The sequence below is a fragment of the Achroia grisella genome, unplaced genomic scaffold, assembly GCF_030625045.1.
Source record: "Achroia grisella isolate CSIRO2021 unplaced genomic scaffold, CSIRO_AGI_Agris_v1 utg719, whole genome shotgun sequence".
In the NCBI taxonomy this organism is placed as follows: domain Eukaryota; kingdom Metazoa; phylum Arthropoda; class Insecta; order Lepidoptera; family Pyralidae; genus Achroia; species Achroia grisella.
In genome coordinates this window covers 1,358,095-1,374,918 of record NW_026713002.1, presented here as the reverse complement: position 1 = coordinate 1,374,918, position 16,824 = coordinate 1,358,095, and the positions used below count along the sequence as shown (strand labels likewise).

At 33.8% G+C, this 16,824-nt stretch overlaps 1 protein-coding gene across 1 annotated transcript in view; it reads left to right on the top strand.

Annotated features, from left to right (window-relative positions):
• Nucleotides 1–547: 547 nt before the first annotated feature.
• The window catches only part of LOC131850214 (protein jim lovell), a 61,629-nt gene continuing 45,352 nt past the window's right edge, over nt 548–16,824 (top strand). Inside the window, exon 1 of the mRNA XM_059200384.1 lies at nt 548–1,052. The gene's annotated coding sequence lies outside the window, so the exon portion shown is untranslated. The remainder of the gene's footprint in view (nt 1,053–16,824) is intronic.

Genomic DNA, 16,824 nt, shown 5'->3' with positions numbered 1-16,824 from the left:
TTATAGAAAAAAACTTCAAAATAGTACGGCTTCACACACTCTGAAGTAACATTAAACGATTATTCAGCGGAAATGTATGAAACACTAACTGCAATAAAGTCTAATATCGTTCGTACTAAATAAATAGCTGTCTCGTTCGCGCAACCGAACGCTTTCGAGTTTTCCCGTTCACGATCCAACTCAAAATACGCCAAAAATGACGTCGAGCCAATGTTGTTTCGAAAACAGTGTCTCGCGTTTCTTTCTACGGACACCGCGCGCTCGCTCGCTACTTATTATTTGGAATTTTCCAATCGACTGATTACTGCCCGTAGTAAGTTTTACAAACAAATTCGTATCCGTTTCGTATTTTTCGCGATTAGCGCCAAATAGGAAAGTCGTAAGTGGTCACGTCGCTAGGGTCGATTCTTGCGTAGCAACTAACTTTACCCGGCTGAGTTAAAAGGTCATGCTGAAATAGCATTTGAGTATCGCACCGAACAGTTTTCTAAACGGGTCGGTTAGTGCATAGAAAATTCTGACAGCTCGAAACCGTCACAAGAAATAATGTCGTTTTTATTACATTTTTTGATAAATTATTATTCTACTTTCGATACGGCGACGATCCAAAGGCCTTATCGATTTTCCTATTTAGCGCGCGACTGTATTTTGTACTTTTTCGAAAGGTCCACGGCGGGGCGTCTAGGCGCTTTCGAAAAACATAAAAATTTTCACAGCGGGCGAACGTACGTGGAGCGCGGTGCCGTAAATTGCTAATAATTCCGTTCATTAGACAGTAATACAGTGCCCGAATATGGGTTAGCGGTAAGGAATTCTGAGATCTTGCGACCATTGACTTCTGTGATATTTAAATTGTTTGTTTGTGAGTGTTTTCTATTTGTTTGTTTCGTAGTTGTGTTGAGTGCATTCCGCTCGTGAAAGTGTACGTTATAATTGTGTTTTTGTGAAACGGATGTCATGGGAATGTTTTTTACTGGTTGGAATCAGAACGTCTAACGCCTGGATACGGGCGGCGGAGCCGGAGGCCCGCATGAGCTGAGCACTCGATACTTGTAAGTAAAAGAGTCCGTATGCCTTTCTAGAATGACCCCACAGGTCATGAACAAATTTAACGCTGCTAACTAGGTTATCCAAATTTAGCTTGTCAAAGGGCACTTACATAAATCCGAACTTATTTGAATGTGTATCAAAACATATTTTATAACCTTGAAGCAAATTAAAAAGTTATTTATTTGATAGACAATTTTTAACATTAGACCTTGCATTTGTTCCTTTCCATAGAAGTAGGCTAAGGCATGCCCTTCAAACATCCCAACAGTTGAATGACAAGACCTGTGTCATATTTATCACTTCATTCAGTCACTTCTATACAATTTTATTTATAAAGTAATATTATTGAAATATAACATGCCAGTAATTTTCTGTTGCTAAGAATGGAAATAGAGTAAAAAAACACATAATCTTACATGATTTATCATCATAAAAAGAAGATAAGTGTTTATGGTCAATTCAACCACCCATCATCAAATCAATTAAAAAGTCAGAAGCCAAGTTTTAGTTTAATTTTTAAATTAATTTTTATTTCTTTCCTCCTAATATTATTAAATAGATACATTATATTACATATTGTTTTAAATAAATCATTAGTAAGTAACACAATAACATTTTTATAAACTAGTATACTAATTGATACTTGACTTAAAGATTTTCTATGGAGAAATTAATTTCATTTCATATCAAGGACTGCCTTTCACACTAGTAATATGTAAAAAACATCTTTTTAATGAAGTATACCTCAAAATTTTGTATTTATATTTAAAGATATATAAATATAAATGTTATATGTTTAAATATACTTAAATACAAGTTTGTTAGATAATTCTGTCTAATATTATAAATGTGAAAGTATGTATGTTTATTACCTTTTTTAAAAATCAGCTGAACAGTACCTAATAAAATTTGATGTAAAGATAGACTGTATCATGAAGGTGGAAACATGTTACAATTAATTTTAAAAAATCTGTCATAATTTTTGATAGTACCTATTTACTTATATAGGTAAAACTATCTAGACTAGACCATAATATCTCTCTGTCTACCTCATAATTGTCCTGGTGTGAAGATAGCCATGTAGATTCATATTGTAACTATCTGTGGTAGTTATATAAATAAACTTATTCCAATTTAAAATCCTACACTTTTATGTATGCCACTTAATAATTTACAGACTAATTTTAGACTGTTTGTAAAGTCAATAATTGTACATTTGTGACTGTATGTAATTATAATAAATACAATAAGCACCAGGTTATAAATAACAGCAATTTTATTAATTACAGCTTTTAAAAAGTTTTAAGTATTGTACATTTTATAGTTTTCTTTGCTTACTCTATAAGCTACTGACTGATATGCAAACAAGCTGATGTTCTAAATATAAATATTAATGGAATGGAACATCCACTAGTTGAGGATGATAAGATGAACATGAGATCAGTCCAGTTAGCCCATCGGGATAAATTCACCAGGATTATCACAAAGGTTTCACATGGCAAACATGCTGATATTCTGAATATAAATGTTAATGGATGATAATGGAATGCAGCACCCACTAATGGAGGATGATAAGATGAACATCAGATCAGGCCAGTTAGCCCGTCATGACAAATTCACCATGATTATCAAAGGCGGGGAGCCTCAACAAAATCACAAAGGGAAAGAGAACCCTTTGTGATATTCCCGGCACATTGCTAGCTATGCAGTCATAAACCACATCTTGAATTGATGCCCTGCCAGTGTAAGCTGTTAGCACATGTGGGTGGCGCACCATCCTGTTATAATCCATAGGAAAAAAACACATCTTGATGACAAATCTTAACTGGTGTCGATGTACATGAACAATACCACTGACATAATATCATGATGCCAGTAGTTTTACCTAAGTTTCCATTCGCGGACTGAAGTAACATGTGTCTGTACCCTGTAATCTCACTGCTTTATTACATTATTGCTCTTTAGAAGAGACTTCAGCAGCTAGCTCTTACAATTGTAGTGAAGTTACAGGACAAGAGATATGACATCTTAGCCTCTGGATGGCATAATACATACTAAATTTCTATTTGAAGTTCTAATTGTTTTGAAAAACATTCATTACCCTTTAGAAAAGAGTTTATACAAAACATGTACTCCAGATAAATACCCAGCTTAATACAAACTCATTTTGCCATTTATTTTTTATCATTTCATATTAAGTGTTGTTCAGTGTCCAATGAAGTATTAGAAATAAACAAACTCATGGTAACAATGTGTCTGTGTCCTCTGAGAATTGGACCCACAACTATCAGAACTAAGTTGGTGATGTAACAGCTTAACGAAGCTGTTACTTCACTGAACAGACAGTTCTATGACAGCTGTAGATAGTCATTCAGTAGATAGTCATATAGCTTCAGTGAAGTAACAGCTTTGTTAAGCTGGCTGTCATACAATGACATTTGTTGTGAACAATGGATGTACTCTGCATTAATTATATGTTGGTGTGACACTAAAAAAAAGATGTTAAGATGAATATAAGGCGAGCTCAGATCATTGCAGAAAGTTCTTCAGGAATTAACCACAACACTTTCCAGGCACTCCCGGCTTGCAGATTGACCTAACATGGTACTTTGCTAGTTATGGAATCACTAGTCTCAATTATTAGTAATATTATTAAATTAGTAATAACTGAAACTCACTAAGTAAAGAAATAATAACATAAAACACTGAAACATCAGTTAAAACAGTTTCTTATCAGTTTTTTTTAACTGAATTACCTAGGAGAAATGGATGTAATTATGACATGTCACGAAATATAAGTATAGGTCTCACTAAATAAAGGTCCCAAATGAATAAATGAGTTTGAGTTTACCTTTTCTCAACCTATAAGCAATGGTTATTACATTATTAATAATATTAAATATTGTTCTAAATAAATACACATTAACAAGGAATTGGCATGAACAGAATGAACATAGAAACAGCTAAAAACACAATATTTGTTTGATAATATTGTCAGCGCTATGAAATTTAAGTTAGATTTTTTGTACAAAAATATTATTAAATATTAAATATATTACAATTATCATATGACTTTCTAAGTAAAAAAATATTCATTAATATAAGATACTCAATCACTTATGCTATATATGTAGAATCAGAACCTAGGATATATTTTAGGAGATATTTATACAATTGAAGTCTGTTTGTAATTTCAAATTAATAATTTTTAACAAAAATATAGGTCTGTTTGTTCTTGCTAATCTCTGAAATGGGTAGACCGATTTTGACGTCACTTTCATTTGCAGATAGCTAATGTTATAAAGAAATATATAGATAACGAATATAAGATCAATATGAGGTCAGGTCAGTTAGCCCATCGTGACAAATTCACCAGGAATATATCATGGTAGTTTCCAGTGGGAACCGCGTGTTGGTTAACGTGACATAGTACTTTACTAGCAAGAGGATCAACAGTTCACATTACTAACATTCCTATCATCCTCCACTGGTGCCACGCCTGCGTATATCGTTAGCGCAGACGGGTGCACCATTCCATTATCTACCTTTAAAAACGCTTAGAATATAAGAGGAATAACCTCTTCTCTGTAACAGTGGGAATATATAAGTCTAACTAGCAACCTTTAAAATAATTTGTAATTTTTTGTCCCACATATACATTTTTTTTCTTATGGATGATAATGGAATGGTGAACTGGCCTGCGCTAACAGTTTACGCTGGTCAGGTCAGTTATGCATCATGACAAATCAGCAGGAATTTAACGAGAAGGTTTCCAGGGAGATTCGATCTGATACAGTACTTTGCTGGCAATGGGATGAACAGTTCACATTACTGACAATCCTATCATCATCCACTGGTGCCTCGTCAGCGTATACCGTTAGCGCAGACGGATGCACCACTCCATTATCTACCTTAAAAAAACATAGTGCATAAGAAGAATAACCTGTTCTCTACAGTAGAAATATATCAGTCTTACTAACTGGCAACCTTCAAAGTAATTTGTAATTTTTTGTCCCACATAATTCTATTTATAGTTGGAGTGCTTGAAAAAATTGACGTGGGCGAATTTGTCAAAATTTGTTGTAAGTGGCCAATTAGAGGTATGGCTTGACTGTTACAATTATCTTTTAGTTGTCTATACTATTATCTGGTAGTTATATCATAATGATATGTATTTAGACGTTATCGGTAGTTAACACTGACTTCTTAGCCGATGTACTAAGAGGTGAGTTGGATTTTTTTAAAGTAAACGGATTGGCAAACAGGGTACGGTTCACCTAATAATGACGCTGAATGACTTAGATTATAAGTAAAATAAAACATAATACTTATATTGTTTTATTTATTTATTTATAACTATTTATTGCACCATTAAAGAAAAATACAAAATAAAACAGAATATATATACAATACTAGCTGACCCGTGCAACTTCGCCTGCATCCCACTTACTTGACATTTATCATTATATTGCGCCCAATTTACATAATATCTTTTTAAATTATATGTTATTCTGATGTATAAGCTATATATATTAGTGTAAAGTTTCATCAAAATCCGTTCAGTAGTTTTTACGTGAAAGAATAACAAACATGCATCCACACTCACAAACTTTCGCGTTTATAATATTAATTAATAAGGAGCAGTATTAGGGTAACTGTAATGGGTTATTGAGTCGCCGGGTTTTAGTAACTTTACGAAATTCGCCATCAACTATTCTAACCCACGATCCACGATTTGTACAACGGAACGGAGATACCACTGAGTTATATTATATTAAAATTCAAATTAAAAAATCATTTATTCATTTAGGACATTTTACCCGCTTATTAACGTAAAATTTTTTATATTATTATTTTTGCCCTACCGTTCAGTTCAGTATACAGATCCAATTCTGAAGAAATTGTAAGAAACTCTCTTAGGTAAATTTCTTATTCAATTGAGTTTATAGAGACTTTGTTAGGTTTTATTACTCTGTACGCGTGGTGCGGGTGACAGTTTCATTAACGTTTCGTTTCACTCTTAAAACTTACCGCGATTTACAAATTATGAGTTAGTATTTCAGCTGTACCACATTCGTAATATATTAAATCATTGATAACTGTATTAACTTAAATGTAGCAATTGTTAAATGTAAAATTAGTAAATGTCACCCGCACCATGCTACAGCGTACACAGTGTAGCTGACCCGCGCAACTTCGTCTGCGTTTCATTTCCCCACCTTTTGCAGTATTTTTCATTGCAGCTCCGCTCCTATTAGTCGTAGCGTAATGTTATATAGCTTATAGCCTTCCTCGACAAATGGACTATCCAACACAAAAAGAATTTTTCAATTCGAACCAGTAGTTCCTGAGATTAGCGCGTCCAAACAAACTCTTCAGCTTTATAATATTAGTATAGTATATAGATGAGAAATATGCAAATTAATTTTTTGTATAACATTTTCCAAATCTACATAATTTGGTTCTACACTATCTACGTTTTATCATTAAAAGACAGATAGGGAAAAAGCGGTAAACCCAAGTTCAAGAGATTATTAGTCTAGTTAGTCTGTTATACAAATTTAATCCTTATGCTATTAGTATTAGGCATCATTCCCGTTATCATTTATATCACCTTCATTTTAAAGACTTTACGGGCAACCAAAGCTGGATACTGTCTTCTGGCCTTAGCAACTAAATTTCTCGAATTGTAATAAACCATATTTTCTTCTTGGTTGATAACCAGTTAAGGATGATGAGATTTTACTAAACCTGTTTTATGCTTTGTTTAATAAGAATAATAATTTACAATTATTTAGCAATTATTGTTGACATTAACATACTTTAAAAATAGCATAGATTAAATTAAATTGGCAGCGTGTATACATGTGCACACACGTACCTACATATACATACATACATAGAACCCACCAACATAATAAAACAATTAGAAACCAATATGCTACTATAAAATATTTGCTAAAAAGGACTCCGCACAGCTTGTTTATTTATTTGAGGCAACTAGGCCTATATTATAAATACCTTATAGACTAACATATATATTAAATAATAATATAAAACTAATATATTGATATTGTCTGTGGTCCCACGGCACTGACGACGGCAATCTGCCACGGTAGCGCCGAAGATGGACTACTGGCCGAATGTGGTGTACCACATTCGCACGCCAGTAGTCCATCTTCATGAAGGTGGGCAGCATGTTGGTGGGGACCCGGTTCACAGACGCTTTGGAATTCGCGTTGTGACTCGACTCCAGCTGCGTCACCCTTAATGTAAAGTTACTCTTGGTTTTATATAATCGATATTGCTCCAGCCAACGCTACAGCGCTGACTTCAGCGGAAGGGGAAATACTAGCACATAAAACAAATTACACAAAATATTAGGTAATTGCGGATCAATAAATAAGCGATAAACTAAACAAATGTATATCTTATTTAATTGGAATAAGAGACTAATTAACAAACCACCTGAAAATCCACACGTATCCTACATACATGAACAGCACCGCGGATATCACTTCGTCATCACTCCGTGCTGTAATTTCACAACCCTAGAACAGCTTACAAATGTCTATTTCTATAAATCAGACAGAAGTATTAGGCAGACGATTTAACAAGTCAAACAAGACGAACTAAGTCGATATCGATTAATGTTTTTAAATTTATTGTAGATCTGTACGAAGGGTAAGAAAGGTAGTAAATAACGAGATGACTGCGAACAGGGATGAATGGAAGAGAATAACATATTACGCCGAAAATAAATGAATGGGATAAAGAAGCAGATGATGATGATGTAGATCTGGGCGAAGTGTGAAAAGAAATGTACAAGAAAATAAACTAATACTTAACTGTACATAATTGTGCGGAAATAAATACATACTCACGGAAATAAATCGCGCAGTAAAATAACCGTTTATGCATCGCTTGTATTCGTGATTTGCATATCTTGTTCTCGCCTCTTCCCGTGATGATGGCTGGCCTTTATTAATGTGCAAGGAATTCATTTATAATCAAATCAAATAAAAAATCATTTATCTATAACTAGCGGTACCCGCGACATCGTCCGCGTGGAATTTTACAACATTACTTTTCTAAAATAAAAGTAGCCTAAGTTACTCCTTATTACATCACCTACTTGCCAATAAAAGTCCCGTCAAAATCGGTCCAGACATTTCAGAGATTAGCCGGAACAAACAGACAGACAGACAAAAATAGTAAAAAATATTATATACAGTATATTACAAACAGACATTCCAATTTTATTTATATGTATAGATGTACAGATAATGGAATTGTGTACCTGCCTGCGCTATTGGTTTTCTGGCGAGGTATCAGTGTAGAATGATGAGATGAGCATAACGTCAGGTCAGTTAGCCCATTGTGACGAATTCACCAAGAAATTGGTTTCCAGGGGGAACCTTTAGAGGTTAACCTGATATAGTACATTGCTAGCAATAAGATCATCAGTCCTCATTACTATCAATACCCTTTCCACCGTTCTAATAACCATTTACCATCAGATGGGTTGTTTCTTGCTCACATAAATATTTTTTTTAATAAGTACTAAACCATTACGCTACATACAATGCACTTAAACTCAAGAAGAAAACACAATTTTGTAATTAATTGCATATGCCAATTTAATCTAGAATCTATTCAACAGGTCATTAGTTTATTTTTTGCATTTTAAAACCATTATTTATGTTCCTATGTTCAATATGCAAATGTATTTTTCTAATTTTAGAAAATAAAAAACAATTTTTTTTTGTATATTCTGTTATGTTACTGACCTTTGGTAAACCCTGCTTCTGTTGTATAACCAAGGACGCGCAAGGACATTTTTTCACTAAAAAGATTTTAAAATAATGAAATGAAAATGAAATTTATTCAGTGAACTTACTAATAGAAACTTATAAATACGATACACAGAATAACAATAGAATTAATAAGAATATCTCAGGATAATTTACACAGCACTATCTAGTCCCAAGATAAGTAGAGCTTGTGTTATGGTTATTATATATAAAAAAGAGTTATATTTTATAAATACATATGTAATACATACAAAATACCCAGATCTATACAAACAATAATACTTATAAATGCAAATTTATGTGTTGTACAAGGAATTGACCCCGCAACTCTTTGAAGTAATGTGGTTTGCTCAACCGCTAGGCCATCGAGACCGCCCCAAAGATATAATTATCATTTATAAAATCTAAATATATATAACTCAAAAGTGACTGACTGACTGACATTGTGATCTATCAACGCACAGCCCAAACCACTGGACGGATTGGGCTGAAATTTGGCATGCAGGTAGATGTTATGACGTAGGCATCCGCTAAGAAAGGATTTTGATTAATTCTACTCCCAAGGGGATAAAATAGGGGATGATAGTTTGTATGAAACTTTGTCAATTTTAAACCGATCGAGCTGAGACTTTGCATGCATAAAGCTACTATAACGTAGGCATTCCCTAAGAAAGGATTTTGATAAATTCCAGCCTTAAGGGGATAAAATAGGGGATGAAAGTTTGTATAAATCTTCTTAGATTTGCGACTGATTGAACTGAAATTAATGATTGGAGCTACTATGATGAAGACGTTCGCTTAAATAGAATTTTGATAAATTCAACCCCCATGGGGATAAAATAAGGAATGATGGAGGATGTAAATGTATTAGTTTGAACCTATCAATACTTAATGCAACGAATAAATTAAGACGAACAAAATAATTTTGTTTTCATTTCGGTTTGTTGATTAGACTTTTTTAAAATGGCTAAAATAAATCGGAACGTTAATGAAGACGTTGAAGAATGTACTGTCGTCCCTATTGTTGGTGAGGGTGCATGTTTGTTTCGTGCTCTCTCTTATTTAATGTACGGAACACAAGATAGAGCGATGGAGGTGCCTTCAGAAATTGTCAGATATGTGGTTAATGACTGGAGCAAGTTCAATTATGACCCACGACAGGAATGGTGATAACTACGTAACACCTGACGATATTCGTCAGGTTTGCGGATATGATGAAAAATGCAACTTATTTATGGCGGATTTTGAGTTAATAGCAACAGGATTACTATTCCCATTTAAGTTTGAAGTTTATAGAAACGGTCTCATATATACGGAATCCGGATTTAACGACCATCCGGTAAGGAGATTACGATTCAGCTAAGATTTGTCCAGTGGGCATTTAGATGCCTATCTTCCCATAGCAGCACAGACAATTACTCGGCGTCGTATGGAGGTAGCTGTAGAAGAACATGATTTTGGAATTGATACACCTTCGCAACTTAAAGTTGATAAGTGTTGTCAGATGTACCTGTTTTAGAGCGCGAACATTCACCTATTGTATCTTCAATACATATACCTAATTCATAATAATACTGCTTAACGCGAGCGAAGCCGCGGGCAAAAGCTAGATTATAAATATTATAATAAATTTTGTAGAAAAGAAACTAATTTTAATATAATACCTTTAGGAAGGGCTTCAGCTGTCTTTTTATCTAAACATTCCAACGAAATCGCGGACATTAGCTAGTAAATAAACAATTATATATCTGTTTTTATTCATTGTATTCATAATTTAGTTGTGTTGTGTATGTATAGGATTAATGTGTTGGGCAATACATTATAATATAGTAAATACATTCCAACTATTTTGAATGGAACGGACAATCCCGCCGACATGACCTTACCAATATAACAATTCTGAAGGCCGAATTATAATAAACTAGCTGTGCCTGCGACTTAGCCCGCATGGAAGTGACCTTAGATGGTATTTTTAATTATTTAGGCTAATTATAAAAAGCAAAAGAAAAGTTTCGTCGTGATATCTTCAAATATTACAAATTTCAATATAAACTTTCAAATTCTATTTTATTTTATCCCCTCATGGGTAAAATATTTACAAACTTTGAATGTCATATTTATTTATACTTAATCAACTTACAGCTTTGCTTTATCAGCTTTAAAAATGACGATTCTTCCATACAACATTGAATCTCTTTCAACCCCTTACAACCCTTTTTTCACATTAGAAAGCCTATGTCTTTTCTCAGGTGTAGACTATCTGTGGACCAAATTTCGTTTAAATCGGTTTAGTAGTTTTGGCGTGAAAGCGAGACAGACAGACAGACTGAGTTACTTTCGCATTCATAATATTATTAAGGATAATAATAAAAATAACTCAAGACAATACAACGCAATCTAGTACCAAGCCGATGGTTTCTCAAGGGTTTCTCGCATAGGGTTTTTCAGAAAGGGTTTTTCGGTAAGGTTTCTGAAGAGCCTGGTATTTCAGGCGTAACCGTTTACCATCTGATGGGCCGTATACTTGTTTGCCACGTATGTAGTATAAAAAACCCAAGGAATTGTTAGTGTTATGGGGACTAGATCTCATCGACTGGTATCCTGCCAGCGTATACTGTTAACGCAGGCGGGTACAGCATTCAATTATTTATCAGTCATTATAAAAAACGTCAAAATAACTGAAAGAAATACTTCAATACAACATTTATAATATACATACAAAACAGTATAGGTGATGGCTGGCTCATCCGTCATACTCGTGAACGGGTGCTGCTTGTGGGGACTGGTCTGCTCTAATCACTATGACTGATTTCCTCTTATTAATTGTTTAACCAGTTGGTTATATATTCAATATTTTTTCTATTTGAGTATTTAATTGAATTAGTGCTAATTGGTGGTTTGTATTCACTTTAAAATGTAAAGTAATAATAAAATTATTTAAAAGAGCAACACGCAAGTTTCTTCCTCGTTCTTCATGTGATGAGACAGCTTTCCGAATGAGCGGTAGATTAAAAAAATGTAATGACTATTCAACAGTGTTTCAATGGAAGTTTATTTGAATAAATATATTTCTATTCTATTCTATTCTATAGACCAAAACAAGTAAGTTGAGTTTGCGTCGTGCAAGGAATTGAACCCAAGACCATTGTGGTTCCCCCTGGAAACTATCGTAATAAATTCATGGTGAATTTACTACGATGGGATAACTGACCTGGCCTCATGGTAATCATGTTATCGGTGCCCTGCCAGCGTATACCGTTAGCGCAGGCGGGCTATTCCATTATCTTCTATAAAAAACACAACTTGACCACCGAGGCCGTCAAGTGCGTTAGTATTTATTTATGTTGTGGTAGAAGGTGGTAATTGTAGGCGGTTTTTTAATAAAACTCTCTGAATAAAAAACACATTGTATGTTGATTTTACTATTATTACTAGCTGACCCGGCAAACGTTGTTATGCCATATAAATTAATATTGCTATTAAAAAATTGGGGTTGATGGTAGAAGGGTGAAAATTTAGGGTTATATTTTTTAGCTGAATCATAAACAAAATAAAATATTTTTTAGGGTGGACCACCCTTAACACTTAGGGGTATAAAATAGATAACACTCTATTCTCAGATCTACCGAGTAATATAAAATTTTATCAACATTAACTTAAGCGCTTTCAGAGAAATATACAGACCAACACTGTGACACGGGAATTATATATATATATATTTTGTTTTGGATGGATGTTTGTTGCTCTTTAACGCATAAACTACTGAGTGGATTTTGATAAAGCTGAAAAAGATTAAAACGAATTCATCGGATTTGGCCACAATGGTTTTAACAGGAGACCAACTGAAAGTCTACCATTACTAAATAAAATCTTTTGTTATACTAAACTATTAATATCATCAATAGAAAATCATTTATTCAAATAAACTTACATTGAAGCACTTTTGAATAGTCATCACATTTTTTTTTTGCAATCTACCACTCATTCGGAAAACTATCTCATCATAAGAACGAGCAAGCATAATAATGGGATAGTGCACTCGCCTGCGCTTGCGGTTTATGCTGGCAGAGCACCAGTGGAGAATAATATAATACCGCTCATTCGGAAATCTCATCACAAGAAGATCGAGCAAGAAACTTGTGTGTTGCTCTTTTAAATAATTTTATTCTTACTTTACTATTTAAGTTTAAGTGTGTGAATACAAACTACCGATTAGCACTAATTCAATTAAATAATCAAATATAAAAAATATTGAATACGCAACAACTGGTACTGGTAAACAATTAATAAGAGGAAATCAGTCATAGTGATTAGAGCAGACCAGTCCCTACACCCTAGCACCCGTTCACAAGTATGACGCACGAGCCAGCCATCACTGCGCTCGACCGTATACAACGGATTGTGTTCTGAAGAATGCTACCTTTTACCATCGCACCGCTCGCCATCAACAGGGAATTCATCCCCACACGCTGGAACCCAAGTGGTCTCGGACAGTGCAGTTTCAGAACTTCCTCCCGCGTACACTTACATTGTGGAATGAACTACCTACCAAGGTTTTCTCCAGAGACTACAGCATAAAATTTTTTAAGGGAATATGAAAAATAAAATGCAGTGGTTGTCAAATAATGTATGACTTTTTTGTATAATATAATAATAACCCTGGACAATCAACACAGCGCCATCTAGTCCCACGGTAAGCAGAGCTTGTGTTATGGGTACTAGACAACTGATATAAGTACTTATTTTTTGTTAAAAACATACCTATTATATATACAATAATATACATAGACAACACCCAGACCGATATAAACAATCATACTCATGAATACAAATGTTTGTGTCATGTGAGGAATGGATCCTGCGACCATCGGAAGTAAAGCAATGTATTAAACCGCTAGACCACCGAGGTCGTCAAATTATAGGTCGCCGTTTATAGTTTTTTTTATTATTGAAATTCATACTAATATTCAAGAAGGGTATATTAAGGTTTCTTAAGGGTCGGCAACGCGCACATAACACCTGGTGTTTCAGGCGTCCATAGACTACGGTAACCATTTACCATCAGATGAGCCGTATGCATGATTGAAATGTTATAGCTAACAATCTGACAGCCCTTCTGATGATAAGTGGTAAATTAGTGGTGGTAATCACTTTTTTTTTAAATGTATCCCTAATAATACTGTCCTATTAGGCGTCGAGCCAATATCACTGTCCGCGCGTCAATCTCTGAACTTTAGGACCTGTGACGTCACGGTGACGTCATTACACCTTCAAATCTTGTCTATGTATTTTATATCATAACGTTTGCTACTGTACGACATAGGCAGAGAGAACTGAAACCAGAGAGCGTTTAAAAAACTTTTTCTACAGAGTGTAAGGTGTAGGTGTGTTTTTGAGGATAAAAAAAATAATAAAATTATTGTTAGTTATAATTTTATTAATTTAATTCAATTGTATTATATAAATAATAATATGATAAAAAAGGAAAGAAGAAGAGAGCGTTTAAAAATCTTTTTTTTTCTAAGGAGTATAAAGTTTAGATGTGTTTTTGAGGATAAAAATAACATACATTGTTATTTTTATCCTCAAAAAACCTTTGTTAATTTTAATTTTGTTGAATTGTTTTATCAAATATTTAATAGGTGTGTTTTTGAGGATAAACAATTGATAAATGAATTTTTTTTATGATGATTATTTTATGTATATTTCTTTTATTTATTATTAACATTTTAATTATGATGAATATCATTATTACTGCATAAATAAAGGTAGGATAATATTAACAATAATTAATAAAAATATGTCAATGCATTCATTTAATGAATTCATGAATTATATGTTGTACTTCTTAATAAAAAAACCTTTGAAGTCTCCTAAAATTCAGTCATTATTCTACCTCGCTAGAATTCATTTAAATTACTTTTATAAATATAGTTTTATAAAAGTAATTTAAATGAATTCTAGCGAGGTAGAATAATGACTGAATTTTAGGAGACTTCAAAGGTTTTTTTTTATCAATTATATTAGAAATATACTTAAATGCTATGTAACATTTAAAGATTGACACTGACTTTAAAAATTAATCGTAACATAATAAAAATGTAACAATCTAGTTTCTTGCCAGCTCTCAAATGAAATAAATAACCAAATTGGACGATAAGGATAGTGATGAAAAATACGACGTACACAAGTGGCCGAACCTACATTAATAAATGTACTTGAGTTTTAATGCTGTAGGTATAATAACTGTCATCGAAGTGTCTAATAGCAGAAATGGTTGCGCAATGCGCTTGCGCAGCGTACAATCGTTCACAACAGCAGGGTTGTCAAAGTTATAAACTTTTTCCTCGTTTTTATTTGGACTACTCTAATGCTGGCCGTAGTTGGACTTTACAGCTTCACCGGACGGTAGGGGGCGAGTGTAGATGGCACTCCAAAGGAAGGACTTATGGAGCGGTTGAAGACCAACTTCCGCCTGACGGATTACGACTTTAGTGTGAGGGCACCGCTAGAGGTTCGAACCTCGGCTCATGCCGTCGTAATTTCAATCTCTGTTTGAATTGGACGAGGGATCGATCGGAGGGAGTTTTGCCTCGTACGAAGAAGTAATAAATTGGTTATGGTTCTCAAATTTCAAACCTCGTATATATTAGTCGCGTAGTATATTAATCGCGTACAAATTATCATAAGTCTGCCACTTCAGGTTGACCTATTACAGCCAATTAAGTCTGTATTGTAACCTGTTTCGATTGTAGGAGACTGAGCAGAGACTAGGCAGTGAAATTACAGGATTAAGAGGCATGAAATCTTAGTCCACTGAAATGGTACCGCATGAATGGTGTCGCGGATGTCTCTTTTTTATTTATTTATTTATTTGAGCGACCAACAAGACATACTCTATGAGGTTACAATTATTATCACTTGCAAAAAGTTCAGGTATATGTATAGGTATATTAGTGTTGACTTAATTACTGGTTGCCACGGCATGCGTAAATGTTTACAGAAGTTTATATATGTATACATACCTATTTATATTTTTATATTATTTTACTTCATATACATATACTTATATATATGTTTATATATTTTTTATTATTATTATTTATTAATAATAATATTATGTCCGTAGTACTGTTCATGTATACATATAGGCAGCGACGGCGGTTCGAAATACATTAAAAAAACTAAAATCATCGTATTAGTATAAGCATTCTTGTACGGATGGCATCCCTTGACCGCTTAGAACGCTGTCTACATAAACACAATTGTGTTAAGTTACATTATTTGTGCATGTGTGAGTTAATATGAAACTGAAAAGATAAAAGTTGTGGTGGCTTTTGTTGTTGAGTCGATGAAATATATATTTTTTTAATTATATATTTATATATACGGCACGATGATTTCATGAAAATTATTATTGAGGGGAAAATAGAAGGAAAGAGGGGGAGGGGAAGACCAAGGAATAGCTACATCAAACAAATTGAGGACAAAATGGGAGTCGTGTCGTATCAAGAATTAAAGAGCATGATGGAAGATCGCGGAAAGTGGCAAGAGCTCTACCGACAAGAGCGTAGCTCTTAAATTATGAATGAATGAATTTATATATATATCCATTGGATCCTTGACAATATACATTCAGCATCCTATTTTATTAATAATGAATATGTACATAATAGTATGTTATCATATAAGTGCGTTATAAACGTTATAACACCGAGGCGGAATTTCAACCCGAATCGAAGGCGAGGGCGTAATAGAGCCGAGTGTGTTAAATACGCACATATATTTGAACGTGATTTTAAATAAACTCAACCAAATAACTGTTGCTTTCCCGTCGTTTTACTTTTTCAATCAGCAATATCTTGGCTGGCGCCAGATAAAAAATATCAAATACTTAGTGCGGTCATGGAATATAACTTCACTAATTGCGTTCATAACGCGCGCGTGTTATATATATCGA